Source organism: Leucoraja erinacea, chromosome 3, assembly GCF_028641065.1.
Source record: "Leucoraja erinacea ecotype New England chromosome 3, Leri_hhj_1, whole genome shotgun sequence".
NCBI lineage: Eukaryota > Metazoa > Chordata > Chondrichthyes > Rajiformes > Rajidae > Leucoraja > Leucoraja erinaceus.
The window spans coordinates 113005886-113022544 of record NC_073379.1 but is presented as its reverse complement, the minus strand read 5'-3'; the positions used below and the strand labels follow the sequence as shown (position 1 = coordinate 113022544).

Here is a 16659-nt window from a genome sequence, read left to right as displayed (position 1 = left end):
CCTGCCAGTCCAACACCATCCAACTTGCCTTCCAACTAAACAGTGAAACTATCTTTTCTAAGTGTCAGCAGCGCCTCTTTTTCCTGAGGAAACTCCGCAGACTTCAGGTTCACCAGTCAGTCCTGCCAGCTTTTTACAAATGTTTCATTGAATCAGCCTGGTTTGGGTCACGATCCAACATCCAACGCAACCCACTAAACACAATCATATCAATGAGCAGTAAAATAATGGGACTGGAGCATGAACCACTGATCAGTATTTACAATAGAAGGAATAAACTAAAAGGAACACAAATAGCCTCAGACACCACTCACTCACTGCACAGCCAATACAGTCTTCTACCCTCAGGCCAGAGATACAGGGCACTCACACTCAGGACTAAGAGAGCCACGTCGAGTTCCGTGCCTACATCCATTAGACTCATGAATAGTTGATCTATTTATTTATTCATTAATTTATATATACATTTGTAACATTCTTTTAATGTTTTTCTTGCCTATTCTTCACGTATTGTGCTTTGCAAGTGTTACCTACTGTTGGACTGCTGTTATGTGATGTGTGTGGTATATTGTGCTGTGTTGCTGGGTATGTGATGTGTGTGGTATATTGTGTTGTACTGCTGGTATGTGATGTGTGTGGTATATTGTGTTGTACTGCTGGGTATGTGATGTGTGTGGTATATTGTGCTGTACTGCTGGGTATGTGATGTGTGTGGTATATTGTGATGTACTGCTGGTATGTGATGTGTGTGGTATATTGTGTTGTACTGCTGGGTACGCGAACTGTACACACACTGATGTTCTGCTCAAATGAAGTTCCTAACGGATAAATAAAGTTCATTGAATTGAATGTCAGTTCATAAGTGATAGGAGTATATTTGGCCATTCGGCCCATCAAGTCTACCCCGCCATTCAATCATGGCTGATCTATCTCACCCTCCTAACCCAATTATCCTGCCTTCTCCCCGTAACCTCCGACACCCGTACTAATCAAGAATATTAGCCCAGAGAGTGCTGGGTTATTCAAGTATTACTGTGAGCACATCCTTTAGAAGATTGTATGAGATGACTGGCACACACATTGTCTGTCCAAGGCAAAGGTAAACAAAGGAACAGCAGTGGAAGCAAGAGGATCAAGCTCCTGTTTAGGGGGCTTTGTAAAGCTTATCTGGTCACAGAGGTTGAATATTGCTTGGTTTTTATAAAAACATACATTGCCAGAGATTGTCTTGCCTGGGTTCTCTCATATACATTGCACAATTAGAGGCCCAAATAACACTGAAACAATCGTTTATTGAATATGCATTACATTGAATATTTTGCAACCAAAATTCTTTTCCTTCACAAATGAAACAAAATTAACGTGTTTTCTCCTGCATGGTTATTTGCAGAATATTTCGAACTACAAAGACATTTTCCCAAAAGTGATTATGAGTTACCGACTTGCATTTTATCGAGTTAAAATTGTGGATTTTACAGATATTAACTGTATCAACAGTACAAAATTATTATTTAAGTGAAAGCCATTGTAGTTTTTCAAAGATAAAATAACCAGGTAAATCTACAAAATCTACAAAAATGTTAAATAAAAACACTGAAAGTTGAAAATACTCCTCAGGAGTCAGTTTCTATAAAACATTATGTTTCCAGCATTGTCTGCAATTAAGTACCTAATTCAAAAACGCTGAACATTGCATCACCATTTTACAAATTTCCAGTAGTTTGTATTTTCAAATAATTAAACTGTTTCTGGAAAATTCCATTATGTTGGGAGCAACTTCTATTGTAACTTTGAAAAGGGAACTGAATACACATCTGAAAAAGGGAAACAAGGTCCAAAGCAATGGGTTAATAGCAGGAGACGTGATCTAACTGGGAAGTGCTTTTTAACAGCATGTACAGGCAGGATGACTACTGTCTCATTGCTTCTTACTGACACAAAGGAATTTAGTCAATCTCTAAACAAAACCGTCTAACTGACAGAACTCTTGCGGATGATGATGGAAAAGAAAGAATATCGAAGACATGACTGCCAACAAGATCCAACGTGTAACTAGCCCAAACTTAGTGATTGGGAACTCATGGTTCAAGATCCTTCACATGATGCCTTAACGTAGCGTGCTTGCTACTTTCTCTGAAGATGGAGGCATCAGGATTTCTTACGGGCGTGTCCCACTTACGTGACTTTTTCAGCGACTGTCGGCACCGTCACAGATCATTGCAGGTCGCTGAAAATGTTCATCATGTTGAAAATTCAGCGGCAACCAGAAAGATGCTATGACTCTTTGGGTGACTAGGCGACTACTCATGACCATACAGGCGACACCCTGGCGACTATGAAGCCTGTATGGTCGTGAGTAGTCGCCCAAAGAGTCGTACCTTGTTCTGGTCGCCGCTGGATTTTCAACTTGTTGAAAATTTTCGCCGACCTGCTACAACCTATGACGGGTGCCGGCAATCTCCGAAAAAATTTGCGTAAGTGGGACAGGCCCATTACTTGTTTGTTGAAGAGCGATACGTATTGAGAAATAGAAACATTCAGAAACAAGTAAGCAAAATGTCAAAATGTGGCCTCTGTACTTAAATAATAACATTGAAAGTCAAATTTGTGCTTATCTAATGCAAGTGCGGGGAAAGTGAAAGGATTAAGGCATAATGGACCTGTGTAAATAATGGATTTTATGGATCATGACACAAGGTTGATGCTTTAGGAGAGCTGGCCACTATGATTTAGGGGATTTACCCCAACAGTCCATGACTCTCAACTGAACCTATGGAGACCAGAGAGAGTAAAGTGATCAATTAGCCATGGCAACCAATCATTGAATAAGAGAAATGTGAAGTGTTGTATGTTAGAAAGTCTAACATGGGCAGGACGTACACAATGAATGGTGGTATTACAGAGATAGAGTGGTCAAAGAGGCTTTTGGTACAATGACCTTCATCAGTCAGAGTATTTAGTATAAAAGTCGGGAGGTCATATTGCGATTGTATAAGTTGTTGGTGATGCTGCATTTACAGTATTGTGTTCAGGTCTGGGAACCATGTTACATGAAAGATTTTGACAAGTTGGAAAGGGTATTGAAAAGACTTCCGACGATGTTGCGTGGACTAGAGGGTGTGAACTATAGGGAGAGGTTGAGCAGGCTGGACTTTATCCCTTGGAGCGCAGGAGGATGAGGGGTAATCTTAGAGGTGTATAAAATCATGAGAGGAATAGATCAGGTAGACACAAATAGTCTCTTGCCCAGAGTAGGGGAATCGAGAAGCAGAATACACAGGTTCAAGGTGAAGGGGGAAAGATTTAATAGGCATCTGAGGGCTTTGGGTTTTTTTACACACAAAGGGTGGCGGGTGTATGGAACGAGCTGGCAGAGGAGGTCGTTGTGACAGGGACTATTGTTATGATTAAGACACAATTAGACAGGTGCATGGATAGGACAGGTTTGGAAGGATATGGTCCAAGTACAGGCAGGTGGGACATATTGGCCAGGGTGGGCAAGTTGTGCCAAAGGACTCGTTTCAACACTGTATGACTCTATACAGAGGAATTCCCAAGGTCTGCCTACAGGGAAGTGAAAACTACATGTGGTTTTTATATCTTTTACAGAAAGCAAGATAAATACTGGGACAGAGAGTTGTGATATATCTTTTACAGAAAGCAAGATAAATACTGGGACAGAGAGTTGTGAGTCTGTGGAATTCTCTGCTTCAGAGGGCGGTGGAGGCCGGTCCTCTGGATACTTTCAAGAGAGAGTTAGATAGGGCTCTTAAAGATAGCGGAGTCAGGGGATATGGGAAGAAGGCAGGAATGGGGTACTGATTGGGGATGATCAGCCATGATCACATTGAATGATGATGCTGGCTCAAAGGGCCGAATGGCCTCCTCCTGCACCTATTGTCTATAAAAAAATGTTTAAAGATAATAACTAGTGTTCAAATTCTAAAAATAAATTTAATTTTGCTTTCTAAACGACTGGTGGAATTTTTAAATAGCAGAAGAGTGAATATCTGTTCACGGGCAAACCAATTCTTCAGAGGTAGAGGTCACCACCATTAATTCCGACTCAGAAGGCCATTTAAAACTCAGCTACACTTTATTCAACAAGCCTTAACAATTTCAGTGGGTATTGCAGCAGCCTGCGAAAGAAACAAAATTGAAATTCACTTCAAATCTCCCAGAATCAATATTGAATGCATCTCTGCTTCTTTGCATTCTGCAGAGGAACAGGCTTTCACTGATGGCAGCTCCTGGAGTTCCATGTTTATGCCAGAGCTGTCGGTTTTATGGAGTAATAACGGTGACTGGTGGCAGCCTTGCTGCAATTTCCTTACCATTTTCTTTTCAATAGGGTTCAACTTATATCGGATATCCTACAGTAGCAACTCACACTTTCATTGCTATGATGAGCAAGTGTGGAATGGACACTAGGGCTAATGGTAAATCGCAGTAGCCTAGACGTGCTTAAGAAGCAAAAATATTGGGGGGTTTGGGGGGGAAAAGAGAAGAGAAGAGGCTGAGGGTAGGGAACAATAGCTAGGAATTAAGATCAGTGATCTTGAACCTTTTAGGCAGACAAACATGCTGGAGAAACTCAGCGGGTGAGGCAGCATCTATGGAGTGAAGGAAATAGGCAACGTTTCGAGTCGAAACCCTTTTAGGTTCAGATTTATTATTGTCACATAACAAGGTTTGGAAATACTTTGTTTTCCTGGTATATTGTGAATCTCATTTGTTTTCCTGGTATATTTAGATCAAAATGACACAGACTTTGCAATCAAGCAGATTAAGCAGAACAGTGAGGTTATCAGCAATCACTAAGTTTACAGAATCCACACTCATGCTGTTAAATGTGATAATCATAACGCTGCTGTTCCATTTGCAATGTGAGAGAGAGAGAGTTGGTCTAAACAATATAACCACTCCTGTGCATCACACTCTCTTTAATATTCAAAGCTCTTGGGGAACTGACTGAAATTATAACTGAGTCAGGTAAGAGTCCAAGCCTCCTACTGCAAATGCTTCAGCTCCTGACACTCCCAAGGCTTCCTGTCGTCCACATGGCATGTCAGGAAAACGACAAATTATTCTCCACTTGCCTGAATTTCCAACAAGGCTCAAGCATCTTTAGGGCAGCATGGTGGTGCAGCGCGGTAGAGCTGCTGCCTTACAGCGCCAGAGACCCGGGTTCGATCCTGCCTAAGGGTGCTTGTCTGTACGGAGTTTGTACCTTCTCCCCAAGACCTACGGGGGGTTTCTCTGAGATCTTTGGTTTTCTCCCACACTCCAAAGGCGTACAGGCTTGTAGGTTAATTGGCTTGGTTTCAATGTAAAATTGTCCTTAGTGTGTATAGGATAGTGTTAGTGTGTGGGGATCACGTGTCAGTGCAGACTCGATGGGCCGAAGGGCCTGTTTCTGCACTACATCTCTAAACTAAACTTTACACTATTCAGACTAAAGCATCCTCCTTCAATGGCCACACATTGGCCACAGTAAATGTTGCTATTAAGGAGCAGTGTCTTCAAACACACTAATGCATATACTGTAAGTTCCCATGGCCAATAGGAATCTATCCTAGGATACTGAATGAGATAAAGGTGGAGAATGTTGGGGGTTGTATAACTCTTCAGCCACAGGCAAGATCCCTGGAAACTGGAGAATAGTCCATGTTGTTCCTTTCCTTCAGAAGGTCACAGGGGATTATTGGCTGGTGAGCATTAATCAGTTAGTTTAGTTTATTGTCAAGCATACCGAGGTACAGTGAAAAGCTTTTGTTGCATGCTAACTAGTCAGCAGAAAGGCAATGCATGATTACAATCGAGACATTTACCGTGTATCAAAGAATGGACAGATCTGAGAGGAGGTTAAGAATATCATAGTTAAAGTAAGAGTCTTGTATCAGTGGTGGGGAAATTACTGTAGATGATTGTTAGGGGCAGGATTTATGTGCAACTGGAAAAACATGAACTCATCATGCTGTTGTGCAAGAGAAATCCTGCCACAAATTTGAATAGGGTTTTTGAGAAGATGATGAGGTTCGAGCAGTGAATGATATCTATATGGATTTCAACATAGCATTTCCCAAGATGCCTCGTAGGCTGGCTAGAACGATCATAGAAACATAGAAAGTAGGTGCAGGAGTAGGCCATTTGAACAATTCAATATGATCATGACTGATCTTCCAGAATCAGTACCCTTTTCCTGCTTTTTCCCCCCATATCCCTTGATTCCGTTAGCCCCAAGAGCTCTATCTAACTCATGTGGGATCCAGGGCGTAAATTGGACACAAAATAGCCTTTGTCACAGAAGACAGAGGGCAGTGGTGGAGGAGTGTTCTCTGACTGTCGGTCTATGAGCAGTGATGTCCTACAAGGATCAGTGTCGTTTGCGTTCTATATATAAATGATTTGAACACAATGTAGGTGGTCTCATTAGCAAGTTTGCAGACGGCATGAAAATTGGTGAAGCTTTTCATAGTGAGGAAGGTTGTTAAAATGATACATGCATCAGTTAGAAATTTGGCCAGAAGATTTGCTGATGGACTTTAATCTCAACAAGTATACAGGAAGTGGCAGGAACTATTGGGGCATCAAGCACAAAGGTCTACAGTTCCTTATCCGTTTTCACCGTCGAGCTAGTCTTGGAATCTCGGGAATTCACAGAAGATTGTTCCCGATGTTTTGGAAGTCCAGAACTAGGGGTCACAGTTTAAGGATAAGGGGGAAGTCTTTTAGGACTGAGATGAGAAAATCATTTTTTACACAGAGAGTGGTGAATATGTGGAATTCTCTGCCACAGAAGGTAGTTGAGGCCAGTTCATTGGCTATATTTAAGAGGGAGTTAGATGTGGCCCTTGTGGCTAAAGGGATCAGGGGGTATGGAGAGAAGGCAGGTACAGGATACTGAGTTGGACAATCAGCCATGATCATATTGAATGGCCGAAGGGCTCGAAGGGCCGAATGGCCTACTCCTGCACCTATTTTCTATGTTTCTATGTTTCTAAGAGAATAGCAATGTCTTGAAACTTGTCCACAACACAAAAGACAAGGTGTTGGCTGTCTTCAAGGGCTTAAAGATGGATACATTCCCACAGCCTGGACAAGTGAATCGTAGAACAATGTGGGGAGAGGGGGAAGAATCTGCTGGGGCTCTGGCAGAGATATCTGCATGAACTTTAGCCACGAATAAGACACTGGAAGACTTGGCGAATGCTGTGCTTTTATTAAAGAATGGCAACATGAAGAAACATAGACAATAGGTGCAGGAGTAGGCCATTCGCCCCTTCGTGCCAGCACCGCCATTCAATATGATCATGGCCCATCATCCAAAATCAGTACCCCATTCCTGCTTTCTCCCCACATCCCTAAGAGCTGTATCTAACTCTCTCTTGAAAACATCCGGTGAATTGGCCTCCACTGCCTTCTGTGGCAGAGAATTCCACAGATTCACAACTCTCTGGGTGAAAAAGTTTTTCCTCAACTCAGTCCTAAAATAAGAGGGCCTACCTCTTATTCTTAAACTGTGACCCCTGGTTCTGGACTCCCCCAACATGGGGAATATTACTGGAAGGGAACCTGAGAGACAGGATCGACCTGCATTTGGAAAGGCAAGGACTGACGATGAGTGATCAACATGGCTTTAGTGAAATGGGGAATTGTGTCACAAAATGAGTTGATTCATTTATGTTGAAGAGTTGACCAAGTGGATTGACAAGGACAGGGCAGCAGCTGAATACATGAACTATAGCAAGGCGTTTGACAAGGGCCACCGGGTGGGCTGGTCTATAAGGTTAAATCATGTGGGATCCAGGGTGAACTAGCCAATTGGATACAAAGTTGGCTTTGTGATTAGTGGAGAGCTGTTTTGCTAATGGGAGGGAGGCATATGACCAGCAGGGCACCACAGGGATCAGTGCGGTGTCCATCTTTGATTATCATCTAATATGATCATAGAAAATAGGTGCAAGAGTAGGCCATTCGGCCCTTCGAGCCAGCACCGAGATGCAAAGAGTCTTTTGAATTGAGGACCAGAGGACATAGGTTCAAGGTGAAGGGGAAATGATTTAGTAGGAATCCGAGGGGTAACTTTTTCACACACAGGGTGGTGGGTGTATGGATCAAGCTGCCAGAGGAGGTAGTTGAGGCTGAGACTATCACAACGTTTAAGAAAAAGTTAGACAGGTACATGTAAAGGACAGGTTTGGAGGGATATGGACCAAGCGCAGGCAAGTGGGACTTGTGTAGCTGGGATATTGTTGGCCGGTGTGGGCAAGTTGGGCCGAAGGGCCTGTTTCCACACTGTATCACTCTATGACCACCACTCAATATGACCATGGCTGATCATCCAAAATAAGTTCCCTGAAGAATTTGGATGAGAATTTTGTTGGCTTGGTTAGTAAGTTTGCTGTGACACCAAAATCAGTGGTATCGTATTTATCCAAGATTACAACAAAAATTATATGAACTGGGAAAGTGAGCCACGGAACAACAGAATGGAATTCAACTCTGACAGCGTTACTTGCTGCTTTTTGCAAAGTCAAACCAGGGCAGGACTTCCATTGTATATAATAGGGCCCTGGACAGCATTGTAGAAGATAGAAACCTAGGGTATAAGCACCGAGTTCCTGAAAACAATGAAGTCCTGCAATATTAATTTAAGGATTCAAGAGTTAAATTAAAATGTCATACTTTTAGGATTACTTCCCATATCACGCATTTGCAAAAAAAAGAAGTGGAGAATAGGCTGGATAAAGAGTGGCTGGAAAACTGGCGTGGGAGGAAGGGAGGGAGGGAGGGAGGGAGGGAGGGAGGGAGGGAGGGAGGGAGGGAGGGAGGGAGGGAGGGGTTTAGATTCTTGGGGCATCAGGACCAGTTCTGGGGAAGTGAGTCTTGTACAAGCAGATAAATTACAATAATGCAAGACCACAACAGATGCCCGACCAGGGGTTTTTGCGTAGGGCATGTGATCATCCTGTTGGGGAGAATTTAAAAGCAAGTGGATTGCAACTTAAGCAAGGAGACTGAGGTGGGAAATTGGATAGTACTCAAGGCCAAGAAATAAAAAGGACCATCATGCAAAAATAATACATGGTTTAGTATAAGTCAATGGATATTTTTAAGGCAGAGATAGGTAGATTTTGATTAGTGCTGGTGTGTCTGGGGTGTATGGGGAGAAGGCAGGAGAATGTTTGTGAGAGTGAGAGATAGATCAGCCATGGCTGAATGGTGGAGTGGACTCGATGGGCCGAATGGCTTAATTCTGCTCCCAAGACTTACCATATGAACTTAACATTGCAGAAGGTTTGACCAGCCCTGATGCGAGGTTCGATCATCCAGCGCGGGGGAGCTGACACCCCCCCCCGATGCGGGAACGGATCGCCTCGACGCGGAGGGCCCGAAATGCGGGAGTCAAGATCGCCCCGTCAATGGGGGCTCGAGGCCCACGAGCGAGGAAGAACAGAGGGAAGAGACTTGAACTTTATTTCACCTTCCATCACAGTGAGGAATGTGTAGGAGTCACTGTGGTGAATGTTCATGTTAAAAGGTGTTTTTGAGTGATCTGTTGATTTTAATTGTATGACTGACATGGCCAATAAAATTCCTCGTATGTTGCAAAACATACTTGGCGAATACAGTGTGATTCCGATTCTGATTCTGATGAATACCTCATGTCTCAACGCGTGGACTATTCAAAATAGGGTACTGGGAAAATAGATGCAAATGAAAATGACATTGTTACTATGGAGACATGTCTGCAGGGTGACTGAGGATCATGACTGAACTGAGATATGGAATATTTAGGAAGGAGGGAGAGAAGGGGCAAGGAATAATAACAAAATGCTGGAAATACTCAAGAGGTCAGGAAGCATCAATGGGGAGAGAAACTGATCTAATGTTTCAGGTCAAAGTGAAAGGAAATGTAATAAAAGAGGATATCCATACAACAGTGAAGCTGGAGTTAGGTCACAGAATCCTGACGTGGGACCTACAAAATAGTGGGATTTGTATATAGACTCCCAAATAATACTGGTGATGGAGAGGATGAGATAAACATAGAAACATAGAAATTAGGTGCAGGAGTAGGTCATTCGGCCCTTCGAGCCTGCACCGCCATTCAATATGATCATGGCTGATCATCCAACTCAGTGTCCCGTACCTGCCTTCTCTCCATACCCTCTGATCCCCTTGGCCACAAGGGCCACATCTAACTCCCTCTTAAATATAGCCAATGAACTGGCCTCGACTACCCTCTGCGGCAGAGAGTTCCAGAGATTCACCACTCTCTGTGAAAAAAGTTCTTCTCATCTCGGTTTTAAAGGATTTCCCCCTTATCCTTAAGCTGTGACCCCTTGTCCTGCACTTCCCCAACATCGGGAACAATCTTCCTGCATCTAGCCTGTCCAACCCCTTAAGAATTTTGTAAGTTTCTATAAGATCCCCTCTCAATTTCCTAAATTCTAGAGAGTATAAACCAAGTCTATCCAGTCTTTCTTCATAAGACAGTCCTGCCATCCCAGGAATCAGTCTGGTGAACCTTCTCTGCACTCCCTCTATGGCAATAATGTCCTTCCTCAGATTAGGAGACCAAAACTGTATGCAATACTCCAGGTGTGGTCTCACCAAGACCCTGTACAACTGCAGTAGAACCTCCCTGCTCCTATACTCAAATCCTTTTGCTATGAAAGCTAACATACCATTCGCTTTCTTTACTGCCTGCTGCACCTGCATGCCTACTTTGAATGACTGGTGTACCATGACACCCAGGTCTCGCTGCATCTCCCCCTTTTCCTAGTCGGCCACCATTTAGATAATAGTCTGCTTTCCCGTTTTTGAAACAGGAAAGTAGAGATGCAGGGATTATAAAGCTGCCACTTTAATCAACACCAAATTCACAATAATAGTGTGGGGGAAGGAATTCCTGGTGGGTGTTGGCGATGGAATGATGGACCAACACATTGAGAAATGAAAAGGGCAGCTCACTCTAAAGACTGGGCATTGGAGAATGGTTTCACAATCTTGTTGCACTAAGTCCCTCGGGAATAGTGATCAGAACATGATGAAATTCTTCATTATTATGGACAATGAGAGCCAATTTCAAAACTGGGGGTCTCTAAATAAGACCCGGATTTGATCCCGACTACAGGCGCTGTCTGTACGTTCTCCCCGTGACTACGTGGGTTTTCTATTAGATCTTCAGTTTCCTCCCACACTCCAAAGACGTACAGGTTTGTAGGTTAATTGGCTTGGGCATAAATGTAACTTGTCCCTGGTGTGTGTAGGATAGTGTTAATGTGCGGGATCGCTGGTCGGTGCGGACTCGGTGGGCCGAAGAGCCTGTTTCCGCGGAGAGTTAGATATAGCTCTTAGGGATATGGGGAGAAAGCAGGAATGGAGTACTGATTTTGGATGATCAGCCAAGATCATATTGAATGGCAGTGCAGGGTTGAAGGGCCGAATGGCCTACTCCTGCACCTATTATCAATGTTTCTTCCTGTTGCCATTCTTAAATAAAGGCACAGCATTCGCCAACTCTTCCAGTGTCTTATTCGTGGCTAAAGTTGATGCAGATATCTCTGCCTGAGCCCCAGCATATTCATCCCCCTCTCCCCACATTGTTCTACGATTCACTTGTTCAGGCTGTGGGAATGTATCCATCTTTAAGCCCTTGAAGACAGCCAACACCTTGTCTTTTGTGATGTGGACACGTTTCAAGACATCGCTATTCTCTTCTGTGAATTCCCGAGATTCCAAGACCAGCTCGACGGTGAAAACAGATAAGGAACTGTAGACCTCTGTGCTTGATGCCCCAATAGTTCCTGCCATTTACTGTATACTTGTTGAGATTAAAGTCCATCAGCAAATGTTCTGGCCAGATTTCTAACTGATGCATGTATCATTTTGACAACCTTCCTCACTATCAAAAGCTTCACCAATTTTCATGCCGTCTGCAAACTTGCTAATGAGACCACCTACATTGTGTTCAAATCATTTATATATATAGAACGCAAACAACAGGATCCTTGTAGGACATCACTGCTCACAGACCGGCAGTCAGAGAACACTCCTCCACCACTGCCCTCTGTCTTCTGTGACAAAGGCTATTTTGTGACCAAGCAGGATCGCTGGTCGGTGCGGACTTGGTGGGCCGAAGGGCCTATTTCCGTGCTGTATCTCTAAACTAAACTAGATAGCAATGCCTGGCATTTAAAGAATGCTTGGATGAATGAATTATTCATTCCTGTCTGGTGCAAGCCTAAACAGGAAACGAGGCTCAAACAGAAATCATTTTCAAAAATTAGGAATAATATTGGATACAAAGAGGAGAAATATGAAATGACCAATGAAAACCTCCATCAAATCCAAGAATTGGGCATAGTTTAGAATGCATCAAGAGAGGACAAATGTATCGATATACGAAGAGGAAAAGATTAGTGAAGCAAATGCAAGTCTCTCACAGTCAGAAACAGGGAACTTTATAACAGGGAGCAGAATACTTTGGTTCCGTCTTCACAAAGCAGGTCTCTCAGAAACATTGGGGAACATGGGGTCTTAGCGAGGGGGACGAACTGAATTAAATCATTATTTGTAGGAAACTGGTGCTGGGGGGGATGGACAGGATTAAAGGCTAATAAATCCTCAATGCCAAAATACTTACCAGTAAGTGGCCCCTAGAAATAATAGACGCATGACTGGATATGTTCCAAAGCTCTATAAACCCTGACAACATCCAACAAACAAGAGGGCAACTAAATACAACCCCGTTGTATTTAAAAAGAAAAGTGAAATATAAACCCGTAAGTGTGACACTAGTAGTGAGTAAAATGCAAGGGTCAATAATCAAATATATAATAATAGAGCACCTGCAGAGTCAGCAAGGATTTACAAAAGGGAAATCATACTCAATGCAGCCAGTTTATTTTTAGAAAGATTGTAATTTGCAGACAGGGGAGCGAGAACAAGTGGATGTGCTTTTTTTTTTAAAAATCGGTAAGCTTTCTACAAAGGCTGACTTAACAGATTAGCATGCAAAATTACAGCACATGGCATTGTGCAGCACAAACTGCAGAACCGACACGGATACAAAACTGACTGGCGGACAGGAAACATTCAACATGAATAGACAGGTCTTTTGCGTAGGAAGGAACAGCGGATGCTTGTTTGCATCAAAGATAGACACAAAATGCCGGAGTAACTCAGCGGGACAGGCAGCATCTCTGGGTGACGTTTCGGGAAAGGTCTCAACCCGAATCGTCACGCATTCCTTCTCTCCAGAGATGCTGCCTGTCCCGCTGAGTTACTCCAGCATTTTGTGTCTATAAACAGGTCTTTTGTCTGTTGGAGAAGAGTGACGAGTTGGGGGTAGCACAGGGATCTATACTGGCACTCGTTATTCACAATCTATATCAATGACTTTGACCAGGGAATGGAGATAACATAAAGCAGACTGTGAGTGCGACTTGCGAGAGGAATGGAGAGAAGCTTCAGTTAGAGCTGGACAGGTTGATGGAGTAAAAATGAATGCTTGGTGCAGTATGTTGTGGATAAATGTGAGGCCAACCACTACAGAGCCCAAAACAGCAAGGCAGATGATTGGAGGAGCAATAGATTGGGAAAGGAGAAGCACAATGAGAATAGTAGCCGATGTGTGCAAGTCTGTGTGTGTTACAGGCAATTACAAAGAGCAATAGTATGCTGCTACTGAGGGAGTGCAGTGGAGGATTACCAGACTGATTCCTAAGATGGAGGCTCTGACATTTGCAGAGATTGAGTTGATTATGCTTACGTCTACCAGAGTTTAAAAATCTACAATGAAGGATCAGACTTGACACAGGTAGTAAGTTTCCAATGGCAGGAAGTACAGGATCTCAGATTAAGGGAAAATCAATGTGGGAGCAGGATGAGGGGGGGGGTGCACATATTCACCAAACCCCAGGAGCACTTGTAGAATCCTCCATCACACAAAACACATCAATGTGGAGTTAGAAATAGTTCTTGTGGCTGAATGGATCAATAGATGTAGGGTCAAAGCAAGAACAGGATACTGAATTTGGATAATCAGCCTTGATCATATTGAAGGATGGAACAGCCTCAAAAGGAACAAAGAGTCTATCCCTACTCTAATTTTCAATGTTTCTATAAACTGAAGCAGGAGGACTAAGTATTGCAAAGGAGATGAATGTAGGCAGCAGTAGTGATGAAGCAAATATGCAGTTGGTGGAAAAGGCAAGTCGCTCCCATCTACAAATGGGTCAAGAACCAAAGGACAAAAATTGAATATTGGCAAAAGAACCAATGCAATGACATGAGGATATTCTCTTCTACATAGATTATTTAGATATGGAATGTACTAGATGGATGAAGTGGGGAGGGATTTAAATATGGAATGTCGAAGCGGGGGGTGGGGGGGGGGGGGGGGGGGGGGGGGGGGGAGAGACTAAAGGGCTCTCGGCATGGGGAACCGCTGAGAACCATGGGGAACCACAAATGGAATATGTTTAAAATGATTTGTGTTCAAATGGGATACGTAACTTTGTTGGTGCCCTTTATATAGCGACTCTTTGTATACCTTGGGTATACAGAACAAAGAATATCATTGTGACTTGTCACATGTGACAATAAAGTATCAAAATGAAGGAAGCCGATTGGTGCCAGCAATGGTTGCCTCACCAACAGTCCGTCTATCCCTTCCTTCTTTGTTGCTTTTTTTAGTATGTGTTAAATGTATGTTTTAGTATTCTTGAGCTTGTTGGTGGGGGGGGTGGTTGGTTGGGAGAAACTTTTTAAAATCGCTTCCCTCGACGGAGATGCGATTATTTTCCGTATCGTATCTCCGTCCGCACTGCTGCCTGGGGGGGGGGGGGGGGGGGGGGCTGGGGACTGGGGGGCTCCAAAACGAGTTTTAAAATCTCGTTACTTTGACGGAAATGCGATTTTGTTCCGTATCGTATCTCCGTCCGCACTGCTGCCTGACATCAAGGAGTTGGTGCCCTTTGCTGGAGACTGACTTCGGGAGCTCCAACCGCGAATGCCTGCAAACTTGAACATCGTGGAGCTTGCGGTCCTAGTTTGGGACCGACTTCGGGAGCTCCACGCCGTAGGAGCTTCGACCGCCCCGACGCGGGGCTTCGACCACCGATTGCGGGAGCTTCGATCACCCCGACGTGAGAGCTTCGACTGCAGATGGGTCGACTGTCTCGACCGAGGGAGAATAAAGAGGAAGAGGTTTAGACTTTATTGCCTTCCATCAGTGAGGAATGTGGGGAATCTGCTGTGGTGGATGTTTATGTTAACTTTTATGTAGGTGTGTGTCTTGTTGTTTCTTTTTAGTATGGCTGTATGGTAATTCGATTTTCACTGTACTTTATTTGGATGCGTGACACTAAACTGACCTTTGAACCTTTGAACTGGGCACACAAAGAAAAGAATTGGACAAATGCTTAAATGGAAAATAATTTGAGGGCGACTAAAGAGAGTGTGTGTGGGACTAGATGGATTCCTCTTCCACAGTCAGGCATGGACTCCTATAGCTTTTGAATCTCAGCTGTGAAGGTAACAATTAGAAAATGATTAACATGTTCACTGAGCTCTTCAAGCTAAAGGTCTGACCTGTAATGTTTTGATTGTGAAAAGGCTGAAAAAGGAGCCTTTAAATATTGTTACTCTGACAGTTTCTGTTCTTGGGCAATTCTGAAACTCTAAAATTATTTATTTTCTTTATTTAGTAGAATTGTACAAATGTGCTGAAGATCATGTGACATTAAGTGCAATAGTCATCTGATGTTTGACAGAGAGCAAGAATACATGACGTTTTGACAAACGCATACATACATCATGATTTAAACAAATTCAAATTTTCATTCTGGTTATCATATGGCAGAGAAATTGTTGAATGAAACAAACAGGTCTTTTTTCAATCAACCGAACTGTGCTACTAATTAAGTCAAAGGAACAAATCCATTCAATCTTTTGATCAAAGGACAGTCTCAGTTTTAAACAAATAAAAGATTTCTGACTGTTAAATTACAACTAATCCACACAACTTTACCTTCAGAATCAAATCCCCATCTGCGTAACTTAATGGAAGGCAGCAGTACATAGAATATAGTACAGTACAGTTACAGGTTCTTCAACCCACATTGTCTGTGCCAAAATGGATGCTTAGACAACCCCTTAATCGTCTGCACAAGATCAATATCCCTCCATGCCCTACACATCCTAATGCCTCTTAAACACCACTATTGTATCTGCCTCCATACAGAGACACAAGGCTACAAGATGCATAGCTTCAGAAATATTGAATGGCATTTCTCCATTTAAAAGCAACAGCCAGCTGCCAGTAAAATGTAGGTGGATTTATAATGTTCTAATCATTACATTCATGTTTTTTTCCTGCACTGGATACCCAGTCAAAGTTTCCAGCTTGATTCAAATATTTCCGGAATCAGTTAATTATTGCATCTACAGACGTTCATGAGCTTCGAGCCACAATATCCCAAATAGGTGGACAATGGTGCAAGTGGTGGAGCTGCTGCCTGCCTCACAGCTTCAGCAACTCGGGTTTAATCTGACTTTCAGTGCTATCTATATGGTGGTATATACATTCTTTCTGCAACTGCATGGTTTCCTCCAGGTGCTCCGTTACTTTCCACGTCCCAAAAA

The 16659-nt window shown here is 43.1% G+C and overlaps 1 protein-coding gene across 4 annotated transcripts in view; it reads right to left on the bottom strand.

Moving 5' to 3' along the window:
• atg10 (ATG10 autophagy related 10 homolog (S. cerevisiae)) overlaps positions 1–16659 on the bottom strand; it is a 327510-nt gene that overhangs the window by 271568 nt on the left and 39283 nt on the right. The gene's annotated exons all lie outside the window — the stretch shown is intronic.